General features: G+C 34.8%; 1 protein-coding gene across 1 annotated transcript in view; it reads right to left on the reverse strand.

The window, feature by feature from the left end:
• The window catches only part of LOC128093719 (protein O-mannosyl-transferase TMTC1-like), a 96,942-nt gene that overhangs the window by 53,040 nt on the left and 23,265 nt on the right, over positions 1 to 20,637 (reverse strand). The window lies entirely within an intron of this gene.

Raw genomic sequence — 20,637 nt, forward strand, 5'->3', positions numbered from 1 at the left:
TACACTTTTTCTGTATGATTTTCTTTAATCTGCTATATCTCAGCAACCAGAGATCCAATCTTCAATGTTTGTTGTCTTCAATGTTTGTTGGACAAGTTTATAGGACATTTTCTGTGGCAAGATGGACCAACTATGGTCTTAGCCGTCAGTGCTCTGACATAGCAAAGGAAAAAAATGACATTTTCTGAACTTTTGGAAAAAAAACATAATCATCCAAACCAAACATAATAAATCCAAAAACATCAAATTTTTTGTGCAAAACAAAAAAATAAATTAATCAATTAAGTGGCCATATCTCGAAAACGGCGATTTTTATCAAAATTTCTTAACAAACATTGCAAATGAAATTTACAGTCAAAAACCAAATTTTGTGCGATTTGTATTATTTCCAAAAAAAAAAACATTTCATGGCTCATCGGCATTTGTTTTTCTCTAAGGCTCAAAAGCTTGTGTTTTGAGACATTATTTTTTTGTTTGATAAAAACTAAATTAAAAATTGGAAAATAAATCCTCGTGCCTTTTTTTTTGCTGAATTGTCTTCATCAAAAGCTATATTTTTGCCAAATATACCAAATCGATCAGAAAATTCTTACTAAAATAGCTGTCAAAATTACATGGAGACTTGTATGGGTAAACCAATGTCACAGAATAGATTTTTTGGTCACAGAAAATAAAATTGCTCAAAATAGGCTGATTTCTTAAAGAATTGCTCACATATTTACTTTGGGCATTAGGGTGGTATTTCGAAAATTCAAAAAATTGCATCTTTTTTCAATAAATTATACTCTCTGTTTTGACCAACGTAAGCTCTCTTGGACGCGAATTAAAGGTTTATAAACTGGACTTTGAAGGGAAAAAAATATAAGGCTACAAAATGCCAAAAATACCCAATCGCCCATATCTGAAAATATGTTTATCAGATTCCACGGAAATATTTCACATAAGGACAGGTTTTAAGTCTTCGACATATTTTTAACATTAAAATTCCAACTAATAACCTTTCATTTGCGTGCAATGGAGCATATCGGTTAGAATGGCGTGGAGTTATAGTTATTTATAAAAAGTTTATTTTTATTTTCATTATTTAAATTGATTGGATGTACCATAATTTGGCTACGATCACCCTAATAGACAAATGAAAAAAGTGTGTAATTATTCTTGGCTCTAGGAAAATCCTGATTAGTTTTAAGCCTTTATTTTTCAAAAATGGAATTGCTTCATGTTTCAGCAATCTATCAATCAAATTAACGATGCACATCAACCAAAGCCTTTTTGCATCATGGTTTTTGTTACAGAAATTTTAGTATCTTCAAAGCTACGGGAATTAACCAGTTGTATTTCGTCCGCTAAAGTACTGTGAGTAATTTTCAACAAATTTTACAATTGTTGGATCCGTCAGTTTGAAAATTTTGGAATAAGAAGACTACAATTTCGCAAATAAAGCAAATCTTGTCAAAGATAATCAGTTACTTTGAAAAATCGCAAATTTCTTGAAATCAAAAAAGCAGGTGGCAAAATAATTGATTAAGTCTTAGTCTAAAGTATCCCTGAGACCAACTTGTACAAAGGATTTTTAAGCGGTTCGATTACGGTTGAACTTTTCAGCAGAAAAGCCATACTTATCAACATTGAACATTGAAAAAATGGTGAATTGACTAAATACATGGACATTTGACTCACAATCCCATTTAAAGGGTGTTTTTCGGAATTGCAAAATATGTTGAATGAAACTCGTTTAAAAACATGATTTTTTCAGCACTCGTCGTATTTATAACTCAGTGAACCTCGTTGGCTAAATGTATTGCCCGTGCTGGAAAAATCTGCTTTTTGCATAAACTACTATTTAATAAATTGAATAGAAGGCCGTTTCGTCATTTTGAGCTACAGAAAAAGTGAATAGTTCCACAACGCATAATAAAGAATTTTTGCTGTTGCATAACAGTAAACATCACAGCAAAAAATCCGATGATAAAATAGCATTCCAAAGCATGCACATCACCTTCGTCAAAATAAACACTTAATATTACACACTGCATGTAAAATTTTCGCAAACACAAAAAAAAAGTTGCAACCGACGGGATTCAAACCAAGCACCAGCAGTAAGGACTGGCGCCTTAGCCCAATCGGCGATAAACGCATATATGAGCTTGACATTTCGGTCAAGCAGGCTTCCCATACTGATGGGCTACATGTTTCAGGGTGTAAAATCACATAAAATTGCATAAAATAATGCAATATTTATTTTACACCCAGGCCTTTTACACGCAGCTGGATTACAACTTTTTTAGCTGTGATGCTTTAAATATTTTGTGGTAATATATCCATTTAGCTATGTTGGGTAATAATGTTTTGAATTGATTGAAAAAAAAATCAAATGTTAAAATTGAAGAAAAAATATTTGAATTTTCTTCATTATTTTTAAAAGACTTGCAGATCTCTCAAACACAATATCTACTAGAAACCTGTTAAAAATGCGAACAAAATTATTCAAGTGCAACTTTTATTGATTCAATAAGCCTTTCAAATTCCAAGCTAACAATTCCGTAGAAAGGCTTACACAAATCCATTGACTCCAACCATACGAATACGGCAGGGCCTGCGGATCCTAACCAAACAACGCGCACACAAGACAAAAGTCAGCAATGCGCGATACACCCCAACACATGTAAATACGCACGTGTGTTTGTGTTGTGCGAGGCGCGCGTTTGTAAATAAATAATGGCCCTTCTCGAGAGAGAGAGAGAGAAAGCGAGGCCTCTTCCATTTTTGCTGCAAAATTCCGCGATCATGTCGTCACTAACCGAGGCCTCGAGGAAGTGTTGTAGTGTGTGAGCAGTTCTCATCGAAGCGTCCTTTCGTCGTAAGCGTGTATGTGCGTGTGCACTTAAGCCTTCAGCAACAACCACCAACATTATTCGAGTTGTCGACGTTCAACAGCTCGAAGCGGTCCAAAAATGAGCTAAATGTACCTATTTTCGACCTAAACGAAACATTTTGACTTAAAATAGAATCCGTTTAGGATGAAAATAGGACCATTTCCTCTCTCAACCCTATCGTGGCCTTCGTTACAATCATCGAACACTCAACACTGCTCAACGTGGCAACCAATCTCAGTCAGTTGCTCCTTACGCACAGTGTGAGTGGTTGTGTGCTTTGTACATGAAATTCAGCCTAGCGTGGCTAAAACCACTGCCACAATAGCAGGCTATAATAATTAAATTTTATTCGACTAAGCCTGTACTCCACAAAACGAACGTGTAATAATTTTGCCCAACCGGCAGCACTTGCGACCGACGGAACAACGGGGGACCGTGGGAAACTGCTAGTGAGTTCGGTCTTGTTGCTTCGTGTCCTTTGGTTGGACCGTTAGTTGGGTAGTTTGCAGATAGATGGCAGTTGGTCGGCGCTTGATTTACAGGCCATTTGTGGGCAAGTTAATTTTGCAGGTCAGATGCATTTTGAATAATTTTGAATCATATCGAAACATTTTGAATCATTTTGAATAATTTTGAATCATTTTGAATCACTTTGAATCACTTTGAATCACTTTGAATCACTTTGAATCATTTTGAATCATTTTGAATCACTTTGAATCGTTTTGAATCACTTTGAATCATTTTGAATTATTTTAAATAATTTTGAACCATTTTGAATCATTTTGATAAAGAAGTTTAATTCCAAGAAGACTTTTGAATCAATTTTATTTAAAAAAAAACTACTTTTTAAAAAAGTCGAAATGCAGAAAGCTGAAAAATCATTAATTTGCAAAAGCCCCTCTCATCCTCATTGACACGTGATGAGGAAACGCTTTTTGATTGAAGATGATAATTCATTAAATTTTATTACCATACCGTTCAGTCCGTGGCGCTGCAAATGAGTGAAAATGTGGAAAATGGAAAACGAAAAGCCCCTCGTCACACTGCCGAGCAGAAGGTTGGTGGAAAATGGGAAAATCTCATCATCGCACGCTAGAAGCAGCAGCAGCAGGAGGCATCTCTTCGCTCGGGTAGGTTTCCGCTTCCGGGAAGGATGGCGCGTAACAGATCTTGCTTAATGGAGGACCATACTCATTACCGGTGTATCGTTGTTCGGCTGTGATGTTTGCATGTGCGTGTGTGTGTGTGTGTGTGTAAAGATTAAATTTATCGGACGATAGATGACGAGGATGGACGATGTAGGCTGGTTTGAGGTGAGATGATCTGCGCAATTAAGTAACACGAGCTAAATTTGATGACTTTTAATTATTAGAGGAATTCTCTTGTAAGAGTTTTCGAGGTGCAACTTTTTTAAAAATTGAGTGAAAATTTAACTTTGGTTTCAATTTCAATTTGTAAGAGTGCCACAACCTTGAAAACTTTTAGAAATTTAACTTTTTTTTAGCAATAAATAAAAATAAATAAGAAAAACGTTATTTTTTACTTTTTTTCGTAAAATTGCGATAATTTGTGATGTTTATAAGCAAACCCCTTATAATTATATATCATATTTTTTATATTTGTCTGCTCTACAACTTTGTAGAACATTATTAAACTCTAAAAATTACCCTGCAAAGTTAAAAAAAACATGACATTTTAAAATGAAAATTTTTGTTCTAAATGAAAAATTACCCTTCTGGGTCAATGAAGATTCGAAAAGTACATAAAATTTCCCTTACAGTCCATTTACAGTCAAGTAACGGAAAATGGCAGAGTTTTTAAAACTTTTTTAGTGTTTTTCTCGATGAAAAACTACGTTTTTTTCGGAATTCTGAGTACGCCATCAAATCGAGCGTCTAATTTTACATAAAAGTTCCTTTGACACCAAATTTCTATTTCATCACCGTTTAAGGCTGCAAATTATTGAAAAACACCTCTTTTTTTGCATGCTCAAAAATGAAAGGGGTCGTACCGCCCCTCCGTCACGAGATATCAAAAAACTTTTTCCAAATTCGTGTGAGTTGGTAGAGAATTACCCCTATTCTTTATTTCCTAGTTTAGGAAATCCTTTCCTTTATGGGTTACTGAGAATTGGCTCATTAAAGATAGAAATTTATATGATTTATTAAACCGAAATGTTTGAATAACTTTGGATCAAGGTTCAAATATTATAGATTCTCGCAAATTTAATTTTTTTTTGTTTGATTGCAGCTTTAAAAAGCTATGGAATTTTTAGCATATTTTATATATCCAGCAGTTTATAAAAAAAATATTTTTTGAGATTTCTTTCTCCAGACGTCTTTAAATAAATCTAAGAAAAAAAATGATGAGGAATTTTTGGATATTCTTTCATACATCAAACAAGCCTTTCCCTACAAACTTCGTTCTGCCTTTTTTCGATTGTTGACGTTTTTTGCTCTTTAGCTTATTCAGCCTCCTGTGATCAACATTTGATTATACGTAACTTTTCCCATACAATCGGCAAATTTTCTGGAATCGGTTCCAGAGTGGCCAAAGTTGTAATTTTTTGGCGTAAGAACCTTCCTTGGGCTTACACGAACCTAACGCAACAAAGAGCAGCTCGATCCGACGCTCCGTATTGAACTGATTCGCGTTCGAACAAAACCATCGAAATTTTTTATCTATCTATCTATAGATTAAAAAGATTAAAATTTCTGTATTTTTTTTTTCGCTTCCATTAAGCCTCTGAGAAGATATTTGATAAATATATGTACTATGCCTTTTTTAGTTTTTTAAATGCAGAATATTTGTAAACATATTTAAATCACTATTTTATTCAATGTAAAAATGAACCTTAAGTGAAAATATATGTTATTTTAAATAAAACATATTTTGAAATTTTAAAATGTAGCCAGTCTTTTTTCATTTTAAAATGTCAAAAAACTCAAATAGTAGCTCTTTATTTGAAAATTACGAAAGAATTTTTATTGTAAAGATCAGAAAATTCCACAAAATATTCAGTTTTAAACATTAAAAATTTAATATATAGTTTCCGAAATGAAAAAAAAAGCTTTCATAAAAAATAAAAACTTTGTTTTTACTAACTCAGTAACCAGCATGTCATTCACTTAAAATGCCCATAACTAGAAAACGGGGCACTTTACCAAAAAGGTGTAAAGTAGTTTTCAATTGCATCTTCAATTTTGCATCTGCACCTTCCTAAACTCAGCGCAAAAAATGCAACTCTAGTCCCCAAAAAAATATAAAAAAAAAACTAAACTTGAAATAAACGATCTATTGAATTTCAATTTTTTGTTCTGAAAAGTTAAGTAAAAAATCTATTTTTTTCGGTGTTTTTTTAATGTCCTGAACCTAACAAAAAACCCGATTCAATCCCACCTGGGGTGAGAAAGAGCCTTTCTTACTAAAGAATATAACAATGGTAGAACTTCTTTCAATTAATAACATCGACTTTGTTTATTTATAACGTCAGCTCAAAGGAAAGTCTTATGATAAAAGCAATGTAATATGATGATATTATGAGTTTTATGAATGATATGATTTCCAAAAGAAATAAAAAACGCAATTTTCACCAAAAGAATATTTTTAATCGTACAATATGTTTGTACGTTTCTAAACAAACAAGCGATTATGACAAACGCGATCATAGCAAGCTTCCCAACAACGCACACCGCGGTTTTGGTTTTCTAGTTTCGGTACGAGCCCTTTTGTGTGACTGTGTTGGTGTTTTGGTTCATCGTACCAGCGCACCAAGACAAGGTACAAGTGAACCGCGTGTGACGTACGGTGCAGGGAAGCTAGCCATTCAGCTTCTACGAGAGTGACAGAGTCAGAGATAGCTATTTTAACAATCGCACCACTACACACTCAATCGCGAGAACCTTAGGAAGAAAGCCATTGGAGTCGCCAGCATTGAACACTTTGAAAACGATATAAACGATGAAAAGCTTAGAAAGCTCCTATTGGAATCCAATGAACCCTGTTAAATAAACATACGAAATCACGAAAAAATTAAGTCTACATTTAGGCGATTTTAGGAGCGCACGGGACACAAATTGATTGTAGCCGGATGAATGTCCTATGTCACAAAGGTTTTTGCATAAACATTGGACAGTTATGCAAAAACGGACAGGGCAAAAGAAACCGAAAAGCTTCGATATCTTACATGTTGCAGGAAACATCGGTAGACAAGCTACTACAAAACGAGTATAAGTCGAGCCACAAAATCAATGCGCCAGCATTCTCGCGCCAGTATTCGAAGCTCAACTTGACAACTTGTCGACTTGGCGACGAAGCGTCGAAAAGAAATTTCGAATAAAATCAGAAATGAAAAATGTTGGCGAAGGTCACCAGGTGGGCTTTTACCTTTTTTTAGGGATTTTTTTTCTTATGGTAGGTCAATCAAACGGCTCTAACTCCAGAACCATATTATGAATCTGGATGAAAATTTGGGAGGTTGTTGGGCTCGAAAAATGCAATTTTTGAGATAAATAAAAGATATGAAAATGAAAAAAATTGACCATATTTTTATTTGAAAACTGTGTATTTTGTTGAAAAGTCTGGCCGCATCCGAAAACAGATGGATACTTCGAAATTTGCGCGGCAACTCGCCCAGGTTCAGCACACTAGCTTTCGAAGAATCGAAATCGGATATATGGGAGCTGAGAACGGCGCGACACAAAATTTTGCAAAATTTTACCACATACGAACATCACTTGACCTCCACGGAATTTATTTTCTCAAAATTCGAGGGTTGGAGATAGACGAGTTCTGTCAAAGTGAATCGATAGAGCGTCGAAAATCGATGCAGTGTGATTTTTTGACGATTTTTCCGATTAAAATTCATGCTGAATCGACATATTTACGAAGATGGAAATGACGTCCTGCCTTAAAGTAAAACCTATACCTTTCTTTAGTAAGAAAGGCAAAACTTTGCTAAAGACACAAAATCAGTCAGGTTTTTCTCTCATGATAAAGATTTTGCTAAGGAATATGCCTATTTTGTATGACAAGCTCGAAAAAAAATTAAGGTGCCTTGTATGGAAAAACAAAGGATGCAAAAAAACTTCTTTCAACATTAGAAAGGCATGGATAAAATCTTATCAAATAACACGAAATCGTAAAGAACAATTAATACAAAATCAAAACTGTGTCAAATTTTTTTATCTTTAAATCTAAATTTATCACCTTTTTTATCTTGAAAAACCTTTAATTGGTTTAAAAAAAACTGGTTTTAAAATAAAAAGTAAAATAAACGATTTTTAGATCAAATCTGATGCCATATAAAAAATATGGGATTTTCTAACACATTTTTTGCCAAATCGAAGCACTTTTATTCAACTTTCGGGACCCGAAAGACTCATAGTTAAAAAATCCTTAATAAATACAAAAAAGTTGGTTGTGTCGATCATGGCCGTTCATCGTCGCCCGCGACAGACACGAACGACGAAACAAAGAGAAACGCAAAAAGTACTTTTTCGAAACTGTTTTTTTTTTTCCTAAAATCGCGATAACTCGTGATGGTTACAAGCAAAACCATTATGTTTATAAATCTAAATTATTGTAATTGTCTGCTCTACAACTTTGTAGAACATCATTCAACTCTTTAAAATAACCCTGCCAAGTCAGAAAAAACACGAAATTTTAAAATTACAATTTTTGCTCTAAATGAAAAAAAAAATATTTTTTTGAGTTATTGTAAATTTAAAAAAAAAAAAACATAAAATTACATGTCTCATGAATTTTTCCAGTTGAGTAACGGGAATTGACAGAGCTTTTAAGACGTTTTTAGTGTTTTTTTTTATAAATGAAAAATACGTTTTTTTCGGAATTTAGAGTATGCCATCAAATCGGACGCAAAAGTCCCTTTGACACCAAATTTCTATCTCATCACCGTTTCAGGCTGGAAATTATTGAAAAACATGTCTTATTTTGCATGTTCAAAAATGGAAGGAGTCTTACCGCCCCTCCGTCACGAGATATCAAAAAACGAACCTCAGATTCGTGATCAGAGACAAAAGTTACCCATTAGGACACAGTTTCACTAAAATCGAAGAGGAGTCGGGGCAGCTGCTGTGTGAGTTGGCGAGAATTACTCAGTTAGGTTTTCTTCATGAAAATATTAGGTGATGATAAAATAAGCAAAAAGAGAATGACAAAAAAAAATAATTGAAAAAACACACACACACATTTAATTGAATATCCAAATACTCAATTTACTTCTCTCAAAAGATTCCTAACTAAGTTCCACAGTCCTCCGAAAAAATACCCCGTTATCACCAAAACACGACTTTCCTAACTCTACGCGCAAACTTCCGGAGCCACGATAACACGAAAGTAATTGCCCGGTTCTCCCCTTCACTCCCAAGGGTTGGGTTTTATCGCGGGACACACTGCGCTGGGAATTTAGTCATTTGGTCGTCGCTGGCGGAGAAAGGATCCTTCCCCTAGCCCCTTCACATCCTGCTCGAAAATTTAGTGTTAATTACCGGCGAAAAAGTAAAAGTCATTATCATTAGCATTCACACAACTTTTGCTGCAAAAACGAGCAGGAGTGGGAGTGGGAGTTTCACCGTTGACGCACTTGGCCACAATGTTGAGGTCTTTTCGCGTGACCCTAATTATAGCCTGGCAAAAGGGGACCGCAATCGAACGTATTGGCAGCTTTGTGTCCTCTGACTAAAATGTATTCATTTGCCAGAGGCAACACGAGAAACAAGATGCTACCTTGGTGAGAGGTTGTGGGGAGGGGGTGGAGGGGATAAAAGGATGTCGTTAGAACTCGGTCCTGTGATGGAGGGACTTTGAGTTGGTAATAACAAGCACGCGATGGTGCCCGATGATGACAGGGCGATACGATGGATGATTCTATCATTTTGAGGGTACTCTTGAGAAGGGGGATCAGATCCGTTTTGGACATCCGAGATTTATTTCTTAGAGGATTATGTTCTTTTTTACCGTGGTCTAAAATAATGTTAAAATAACTTAATTTATGCAGGTTGTCTGTATATACTTCTGCTTCAACAATATTTTTCAGCAATCCTCCCCAGTCTCAAATTTCAAATCCTTTCCCAAGGATCCGGTCCAATCCAATCATTCTTCTCAATCAGCGGAAAAGCTCACCCACTCGGACTTCCTCCAAGTGGCCAAGTTTCGCAAAAGCATCTTAGATTTCAACCGACTTGCTCAAATCTTCAACAACAACAAAAAAGACAATCGGAAAAGAGCAGCAGCAGCCACTGCCAAGTGTGTTTGTGAAGCGCTCCAAACTCGGTACTCATTATTCATCCGGCAGCCAATAGGAGGCTAGGGAGTTGAACCAACAGCAGCGCAGAGAGAAACCGTCAAGTTTGATTGCGCTGCGGTGGCATTTTCCGAGTGCGGGAAGGAAAGTGCTTATCCGGAATGGTTTTTTGAGGGTTGAACTTTGAAGGAAAGCCAATAGAAACTAACTAAAATGTATAACAAATCTTTTTAGAATGCTGAGATGCATAAATATTGTTATGTTTTTAAGAAATACCGTGATCCAGATCGCATTGGTATTTTTAGAATAGTTGTTTGTGGCAAATGGAAAGGGTTTTTTTTTTGTTAATGAGATTGACTTTCCAGGAATATACAGTGGACTCCCTCGTTGTCGATATTGAAAGGACCTATCAAATTATAGAATGAAAAATCAAAGCTATCTATTTGAAGGGACTGAAAAATTTATTGACAGCTGGAGTTATATTGATAACGAGAAGATCGACAGCCAGAGAGCCCACTGTACTTGGGATTTTTTGCCTTCTAGAAAGTTGTTGGGCTTGCCAATCCAAACAACATTGTCGAAGATACCAATATTTTATCTCGCAATCTACGCCTTCTACGAAAAAATTAAGAGAAAGCATCTGAGCACACCTTCAAAAATCAGTTTTTGGAACGTAGCCATACAGGGTTCAGTTTAAGAAAAAATATGAAATCTGAATTTTGAAGATTTGCTGTTTGGTGTCTTCAACAAAATTACTTGGATTGACAAGCCCAACAACTTTCCAGAAGACAAATAAAATCCCAAAAAAGTCTTGAAAAGTTAGATTTTCAAAATCACCCTAATCGTGAACCACCCTAATTTTTCCCTATTTTCCAGAATGAACCATTTCTCAGAGATATTTTTGTTGTTTTACCAAACAAAAAAAGAAGGTAACTATGGTTTACTATGGAATTAATAGAAAATCACCCATTTTTGTGATTATATTAGAAGGTTTGAAAATTTGGAAACTTGAGATTTAACTGCAAAGTTATCAAAAAAAAAAGTTTGCAATGAATTTCATACTTCAAAATAAAATAATATTTTTTTAACAAAACAACAACAATACAAATTTCAAAAGAAATGATTCAGAATATAGTAAAAATAAAAAAAAGTTCAAATCAAAAGAGATTAAGTTTCGTATAAAAATATTTGCTATAAATTTCCTCCTGGTAACGGTGAAAAAAATAACCCATTTTCAAAAAATCGTATTTCTGAAGCCTGAAATGATTTATCCAAAGTCTATTCAAAAATCTGGCATTCCAGCAATACTTTTTTATTCCAATTTATAAAAAATAATTGGCATGAAAAACTCAGCAACATCATTATTTTTTTTTAATTTATCTGAAACATGGAAACAAATACTTCAAAATTTGAATATTTTTATGTTCATGTTTGGGTCAAACTGAAGTGAAATTACATTTTCGGATAGCATTGTCATAGGGGAATCATACCCTTTTTCAGCCTATTTCTATTATCGGCCTATCAGCACTTTGATCATGAATTACAGCTTTCATAAAGTGTTTTTGACTGTTCCAAAGTAATAAACAGCTCAAATAAAAGTGAGCAAGCAACTCTCCATTGTTGATACATCTCAAAATGTTGATTTAATAGCGGAAAACGGTAAAAGTGATGAGAATTGGTCGAACGGCTTAGAGTGGTTAAAATGGGTATATTTCCCCTATAAAACAAATAAAATAAGTTTCTAAATTATTAGTTTCAAGTGATTTCAAGACTTAAAAAAACACAGTCATGTTAGTAGAACAAATGTCTTAGTTTATGTAGAAAATAAGAATGACTGATAAAAAATAATCTCAAAGTTTTAACTTTAGAATAACCAGTCCATTTGAAAAAGTCAATAAAATTTGCATACTTTTGATCTGAATTATTTCTGTATTGCAGTGATTGTCAAAATCATCCGGCTTTTTGAAAATCAATTTTCTAATAATTTTTTAAAAGCACCATCGATTTTTTTTAACAAAATCTTCTTAAAAATATATTTTGATAAAATAAATTGAACAAAAATAAAATTTCAAAAATTAAACTCGGTTTGGTATCTTCTAGAAAGTTGAAGGATATGATGAGGGTGATTCAAAAAATGTGACTTTATTCTAAAAGAATTAAATCATAAACCTTTTTTTTTACAAAATGTGAAATTCTAAAAAAAAATATATTTTTTATTTGTTTTACTAAAGTTATAATTGAAATAAACAGGCAAATTTTGGGCCACAGACAAGTAGGAAGGTCGACTTTTCTTCACACAGTTATGATATTTTGAAATAAATAAATTGAAAATGTACCTGTAAAACAATCTAAACTTATTTTAAAAGTCAAATTAAATTTGCAATCGAAAATTATTTCACATTATTTCAAATTAAGGTCATTCGAGAGCTCATTTCAAGTACACCATAATCTTGATTTACACAATGAAATGGGGGTGTTTAAATCAAGAATCGTTTAAAAAAAGAATGTCCATGTTGAGAAAATGACTTAAGTTAAGAATCTTTGGGATTTCGTAATTTGTCGGAGAATTTTCATAATGTATCAATTGTATTTTGTTAAGTTATGTTATTAAAACATTTAAGCATGGTTTTGGAACATCTGGGATGTTCTAGTCTATCCGAAACTTCCGGGAAATTTGTGCAATATGCTTACCAAAGAAACAAGTAGAAACTTCAAGATTTCAACAAGGGATCCTACCCAGACTGCTTCAGTGAGTGTGGTAGGTTGCAGTGCATTGTTGTAACAACTTATTTGGATGATCTGGGACTTCCAATAACTGCTTGGAATCAATACTTCTAGTCTAGTTACATTTTTTTTTTACTTTGAGAATTGGACAAATATCAGCATTCCAAAGAATTGAGATTAAGAAAATTGTTTTTGTTTTTTTAAGTGTTTTCCAATTTGTCTTAATTTTCCATAGACTATAGCTCGACGACTATTTCTCTGATTTCAATTGTTAAAAAATTGAAGTTTGATTAACGGTGCACATCAACCAGAGCTTTTGCACCCAGGTTTTTGTTACAGACATTTTAGTATCTTTAAAAGTACGGGTACTATCGAAATATTTTTTTATTCCTCCCCTAAAGTACTGTCCACAAAGTAATTTACAACAAAGTTTGACTATTTTTACAATCATATCGCTGCCGGATTGGGACCGTAAGTTTGATAATTTTGGAATAAGAAGACAACAACTACCTTCGTTGCTGTGCACCCTTAATTCGATTACAAATATTTATAAAAATGTAAAAACTATACCTAACAATTCTATAGGGTTAAATATACAAATTTCAGCAATTTTTTTTTCTTTTTTGATTCCTTATGCAAAAAAACTGATTTTTTTGAGTTTCCAGCCAATTTTCCTCAAAGAATCAACTCCCTTAACCCACTTCCCCGTTTGACAAGTATTTCCACTCCAGGCTTGGGCGACCGCAAACCCGATCAAGTCGAAGACGTCATCGGTGTCGGAAATCCCCTCCCCGGACGGAAATGAGAATGAATACATTCGCCTTGTTTGCGGCTCATCTGCAGTGATGCCAACTTGAGGATAAACTTTTTTTCTCTCTCTCTCTCTGTCTCCGAAATGGAAATGTCAACTTTGGTTTCGCAAATACGGTCGGTCAGCCAAGATGTTGTTTGCTCTTGGAAGAAATAGAGAAAAGTTTAGTGCAGTTCAGGAGAAAAAGGGAGAAATTCAATAATCTTGCTGTGGATGGAACTTTTCCACAACGAATCGAAAATAGCTCTCCATGATGTGAGAAGGCATCGAAATAGTTTTTTCACTTTCCTGATGGCTTGGTAAACTTGAGGGAGACAGCACTGTTTGGAGTGTCCGATGAAGTCTTGACCTTTGGACTTGGTGTGATTTCGAGTTGACAATGCATTTAAAATGATGTCAACTGCTTTTTATGATTAGATTTTAATTTCAAATATTCAAGTCGAATAACCCAATTTTCAGCATTGACAAACAGCTCATCATCGTGAAACATTGCGTGTCTACCGTCAACCAAAACTCAATTCCCTCTATTAAATTAAACATGACATTGCATTTCACGGAATGGATTCAAACTGCACCCGTAACAACATTTCGGTATCTTTTGCCTCGACAAACTAGTATGGCATGTCTCACGATTGAACTTGTTCCGGAAATATGGCGACCCAGCATGAGATGATTGGCTGTTCCGTGTCCCTCGATTTAGTGAAATAAAAATAAGGACACTAAATTGCAATCTTTATGGCTCGGGCAAAACGGGGACGCCAGTTTGGTGCAGGTTACTGGCAAAATAAGACTGAGCACTGTGAGAGAGAGTTTACTTTTTCTGTCCAAAATATGAAACACAACTCGACATTTTTGAAGCTAATGTCAGAAACGCTTTAGTTTCGTCAAGTTATGATATTGATTAGCTTAATTCTTCTTTTTTTTGCGAAATGAATTCGAAAAAAATATTACAAAAATACGCATACTACCCACAGTTTTGCAAAAATCCCTAATAATGATCCCCCAGCAAAGTATTAGAACAAAATGAAGGCACCTTTCCCGGTTCTCGTCACCCCCAAGAACAAACCCGTTACCCAACTCCATGCGAAACGTGCCTCCGTGGAAGTTTCGTGTCCCGCAGGACACCCATCCACCCACCCGTTACCCACTGTTTGTTCACGCTTCCGTGACAACCAGTAATGAAGAACATGACCTGAACACAAATGAATTTAATTTTCCAAACAAGACGGTTTTTTCGGGGCGCTCTGCATTTGCCCAATTTGCTACCTTTGCTCCTCTGGACTGTTCGGCTATCATCATCATTTCTTGGGGAGGGGATTTGGGAGGAGGTCGCTTCTTGATGGGTTACCGTTCTTAATTTTAAGTTTCACTTCTAATCTTGTTTTGGCGCCTAATGGTGGTGATTCTATCCGCTGACAGCGAGAAATTAAATTTAAAACTTTGGCGTGGAATGATTCTTGCGAGAAAAGAGCTTTTAAATATTTGCAGAGAAGAATATAAAACTTCGAAGAGAAAATCCTTTCTCAGGATCATCATCTCAACAATATACTAGGCCTTGTAGCCGAGTCAACAGACAGGACAGGACAGAATTTATGTCATCCGTCTTGTCGTGTGATATACCTTGGCTTTTTTTCCCCGGTGGGAAATTGTACAACCGCATCGAAGAAAGAGTCACAATTTTGTAGCGCACTTTTTTTCCTCCGAGTCCCCTGACGTTCCAAGAAGGAGACGGGGGATTGGATCTGGGATGGAACCACATCACTCCCGTTCGATATAAATTCACATAAATTTCATTCCTGACGGCTGCTGTTAGTTATGCCAGAGAATATGCCTAACATGAGCTGCACCCTGCAGGGGTTCCTATCTTGTTTTGTATATTCTTATAAGAATCTATGACATTTCCCCGAAACCCACATTCCCGAAAAGATATTTCCCCGAATGCCACATCTCCGAAAAGACACTTTCCCGAAATGTCATATACCCGAAAATCATTTCCCCGAACAATCCATTTTCCCGAATGGCCACATCCCCGAATGGCGATTTCCCCTAAAAACCATTTTCCCGAATAGTCACTTCCCCTAATTTTCCACATCCCCGAAAATCATTTTCCCGAATGACCATATCCCCGAACGGCCATTTCCCCGAACGCCACTTCCTCGAACCCGGTCAAGCGGGTATGCCCGTTGCCCAGAACCGCGCGCGCGGTTCTGGACAACGGGCATACCCGCCTGACCGGGTTTGGGGAAGTGGCGATCAATAAAGTATCATGTCCACAATTGAACGTTCAAAAAATTCCGAGTTTTTTTTTTTACGAGCGTTTTATTCCAGCTTCACTTAAATTTTGAATATTTTCCAGGTCTGTAGAGTTAAAGGATTCGAATTCCGGATTCTGAGATTTAGTTACTCCAACTGCCTTTCAAAAAGAACTGACTCCGCCGAATCCAACAAAAGCTCCGACTATGACAAATGATGTAGAGAAGGAGAACATCTTGAGCCGAGTACATATTTCTAATGAACAAATCTAAATAGCTGCGTGATGCTACGTACGTCGATTTTGGGCCAAATTGAACTAAGAAAGCCATTTTGTGCAGCTCACAATGCCTCATCTTTTGACCTACATAGATACCCAAAATTCGATTTCAATTCTGAGATATTCAATAAAAACCTAAAAATATCGTCTCGTGCTAACTTGACACACTCTGAAAATTGCTGTAAGTGCGACAACAGGCCAAAGAGGTTTCAGATCAGAATGCGTTTGACACACGTACATGCCCGACTACCGTGAACGTTCGTAATTATAACTCGGGATCTCAGCAACCAAATTCAAACAAATTTCAGGAAAATGCACAGAATGGTCAACCAAATAAAATGTGTTTGTTATTGTTTACATAGCGTGCTCTATTTTTCGTTTATTCAAGGTCAAACACTAACACGCGTGATTCTCGAAACGTCAAAAAGCGACAAACGACAATATAGCACGACAGCGTCGATTTGATACATTGATCATTTCGCTTTTATTTGCATTTAGTTGAAAATCAAAATACAGTCCAGACTTGGTTATCCAAAGGTCTTGTCAAAAGTTCACTTCGGGTAATAACCCCTAAACTACTTTAAAGTGATTTAGTAATTTTAAACCCAAAATGGCGGTGATGAAATATTTAAAAAAAAAATGCATTTTGTAATTCAATAGTCAACTATTTAGATTTGACTAAAAAGTTAAACTAAATCTAGAACAAACTGATTCCTGCGCTTTGAGTCGTCGCTTAAAAATATCGTTGCTGTGCAATCCTTACCACGTGGATACCGTTTTGGAAAATTGTGCTTTGTGAAAATTGCCCATACAAAAAAAAATCTTTTTTATTGAACGAGGATGATCTCAAAACCCCGCTTTCTTGAAGTTTCCGCGTGGTTAATGAATAGCCTTCTACGGTTATTTGTTTTTTTTTTCATATTTAAACACACCTAGGAAAGTTTAATATTACGGTCATACTTTTGTAAAAATATCCATAAAAAAACAATTTAGTTTATATCTAAGTTAATATCATTCGGGAAAATTGAACTTTCGGGGAAATATCCATTCGGGTATGTGTAAATTCGGGAAAACGACAGTTTGGTAAAATGGCCATTCAGGTAAATGACATTCGGGGATATGGAATTTTCGGGAAAATGATTTTCGGGGATGTGGAAATTTCGGGAAAATGATTTTCGGGGAAATGGCACTTTCGGGGAAATGATTTTCGGGAATGTGGAATTTTCGGGAAAATGATTTTCGGGGATATGGGATTCGGGAATGTGGGATTCGGGAATAAGGGATAAAACCTCTTATTAATGAAAATTTTTGAAGGGAGCATCTTTAGGAAACATTGTTTCGGAGAATTTGTTTCAAAAACAAATCTTGTCATTAAAGCAACTGCCTCAAATTGAGATACGTTTTAAATCAAAAGCGACCTCTCCAAAAATTATTCTTATTAGGCCGTTGCTTATATTTTTTATAATTTATGTCCCTCGACTCTGACCAAAGTCAAAGGGGCAACAAAATAAAAAAGTAAAAAAGACTTACAAGCCACTGTTTCAACATTTGAATATTAAAGTGTTTTAAAATGCATTATACACCTGTTCAGTGGTTTGCAATCATAAGTTAAAAAAATAAGATTTTGTGGAGCTATGGGGCCATCCATCAATCACATGGACACTTTTTTTTTGAAGTCTGAGGGAGTTTAAATATTGAAAAAAACATGCAAAATGAATCGGTAAAATTTAATTGAAGTACAATTACCTCTTCTTAATTTTTTTCTTATAATTTGTTTCACTTTCAAATCTGCAAAGCAACTTAAAAAGATTCTGGAGATTTTTTTTTATTTTGAAGGTATTTAATTGAAGTTTGCTATTTTATAAACTTAAAAAAATCCAGAATTGTATAAAGGCCCAATAATTTCTTTTTTCTCAGATTTTGCCTTTTGGGTGATATTAAACAGCCTTGATTCAAGAGCATTCAAAAAGACCCAAAAAACAAGAAAAAAATAAGAAAATTTGGTTTATTAAGCCTTTTTTTTAAAAAAAAACCAGAAATGTTTAAAAATATATCTGAAGGATTTATTCAAAGGTCCTATAAACAAAATTTAATTTTTATGCTTTTTGAGTGTTTTTGAATACCCCTGATTCAAGGCGGTTCTAAAACACCCAAAAACAAAAAAAAATGAAAATTTTGTTTGTATGACCTTTTCATAAAAAAAAACTCTAGATAAATGTTCGTATGACCATTTCATAAAAAAAACTCTAGATTAATGTTTGTAGAACCTTTCCATAAAAAAAACTCTAGATAAATCTTTTTTTCCCATACCTTTTGATAGAATTTACCAAAATTCGTTTTTCAAGAAACAAAATGTTCATTTTGACAAGCTCTAGCATTGTGTAGAAGAGCTAAAAAAATTACAAAATGATACATTGTTTGTAAAAGAAGAAACAAGTTTTAGCTGAAATATTTCAGGAATAAATTTTATTAATTTGGTTGATTCTTGAAATATTTCAGTAAAAACTTGTTTCTTCTTTTATAACCACTCGATCATTTTTTACATTTTTAAGTTCTTCTAGACAGTTGTAGAGCTTTTCAAAATGAACATTTTTGTTCTTGAAAAACGAATGTTGGTCAATTCTTCCAAAAGTTATGGGCAAAAAACGATTTAAAAATACTCATTTTCAAATTGAGATCAAATGAGTTAAACAAAAAGACCTCCGAGATATTTTCAGCAAATGTACTCTAGAATGTGTTCTTTCAGATGTTTCCAAGAGCGAGGTCAAACTCCACTCTTGTGTTTTGATAAGTTCTACAAATATCTAGAAGACACCAACTCGCTACGACATAAGCCTGAGTTGATAAATTAAAAAAAAAACATTTTTGTGAACACTTTAACATAAATCATTAAAAGGCTCTTAAAACTTTCCGTTTGAAGATAGAGCTTTGTGCTCTACAGAAAAGCTGCTCAGAATTACAACAACTTTTCTGAAGACACCGAAGCACACTGAACCACCCTAAAATGTGGACCACCCTTATGTCCACAATACCAAAAGATGCCCCTATTTACCCTGATCACTTGTCCCGAACAAACCGAAGCTATAAATCCTAACGCCACGCTAGATTTCGGTTTAGGACTACTGTGCAATGTCAACTCGCTCGGTCATTTAAGAATCGGCCTATTGATGGGTTCGGACCTTTGCAAGTCCAGCGTTTTGAGTTTGGCTGTTTGAACTTCTGCCTTTTCTAATTTAAGCTTTTGACACAATTCCACTATTTCGTAAGTCATAAAACATATGTCCACTTCGTCATGATCCAAATTTATTTAAAATATTTCAAAAATATCAGCAATGAATTCCAATTATGCTTTACTCAAAATAAAACATTTTCAAATATCATGTAAATTAAAATAAGATTGAAATTATTCTAACGGTTTATGAGATCTTTTCCACGTTTCGAATCAAGATTCAGTTGATGTTTTTTTCTTTAGCAATTTAATAGGTTCAAGTGAAATTTGCAATAAGTTAAAGGCAATTCTTGTAATGTGTTAACTTTCTAAATTCAAGTTTCTGTAAAAAAAATGTATGGCAAAATAAAAGGAAATAAAGATACAACCACAATTTCATAAAATGTCAGGAGATATTTTTAAATTTTTCAGCTTGAAAGGAAAAACAAACTTTTTTTTTCAAGTCCAACTTTTGAAACTCTGAAGCAGAAAGTATCACTAAGTGCTTAATACATTATTACAAATATGCTATATGTATTGCGTCTTTTTCCAATCTGTGAGCATGAGCATAAGCATGAGAGACCATATTGCGTCTTTTTCCAATCGGTGGTCTTCAAATTTTAAATGTTCGAGAAATCCTCAAGGTGCTCTATGTGATAAAAACAGAAAAAAAACTTGTTACGATTAACAGTCTGAGTTGGTTTATAATCGATTGTAGTAGTTTTTCAAATAGGAAAGTTACATTGTCAGCAATAATTCATTTTTGCCCTTTGATTTTCTAGGGTAATTTAAAATATGTTGGGGAACAACACTAGAGAAAAAAGTTGCATTGGCCATATAAAAAAAATGAATAAATGAAGCAAGTAAAAGCTTTAGACCCCCTGAATAACTGCACCCAAACCGGCCACACACAACCGTCTTCAATCTTCGTTTGACAGCAGCAGCGGTGTCAGTGTCGGGGCAAGACGAGTGAGTAAAAAGTGAGCACACACACACACACACACACACACACACACACATTGCTCGGAAAAGGATGCCGCTTTTCTTGAAAATGTCCTAAACGAGGAAAGGTGGATAAGGAGTGGAAAACACATTTTCTCCAAACGGTCACTTCGGCGATAAAGCAAGTGGGGAAATTCCTGGAAAAGTTGCCAGCCTGGACAGAGATCGATGTGAATTTTTCATGTGACTTTTTACCCAGAATGAAGGTGCAGCGCTGGAAGC

Source organism: Culex pipiens, unplaced genomic scaffold, assembly GCF_016801865.2.
Source record: "Culex pipiens pallens isolate TS unplaced genomic scaffold, TS_CPP_V2 Cpp_Un0009, whole genome shotgun sequence".
Classification (NCBI taxonomy): domain Eukaryota; kingdom Metazoa; phylum Arthropoda; class Insecta; order Diptera; family Culicidae; genus Culex; species Culex pipiens.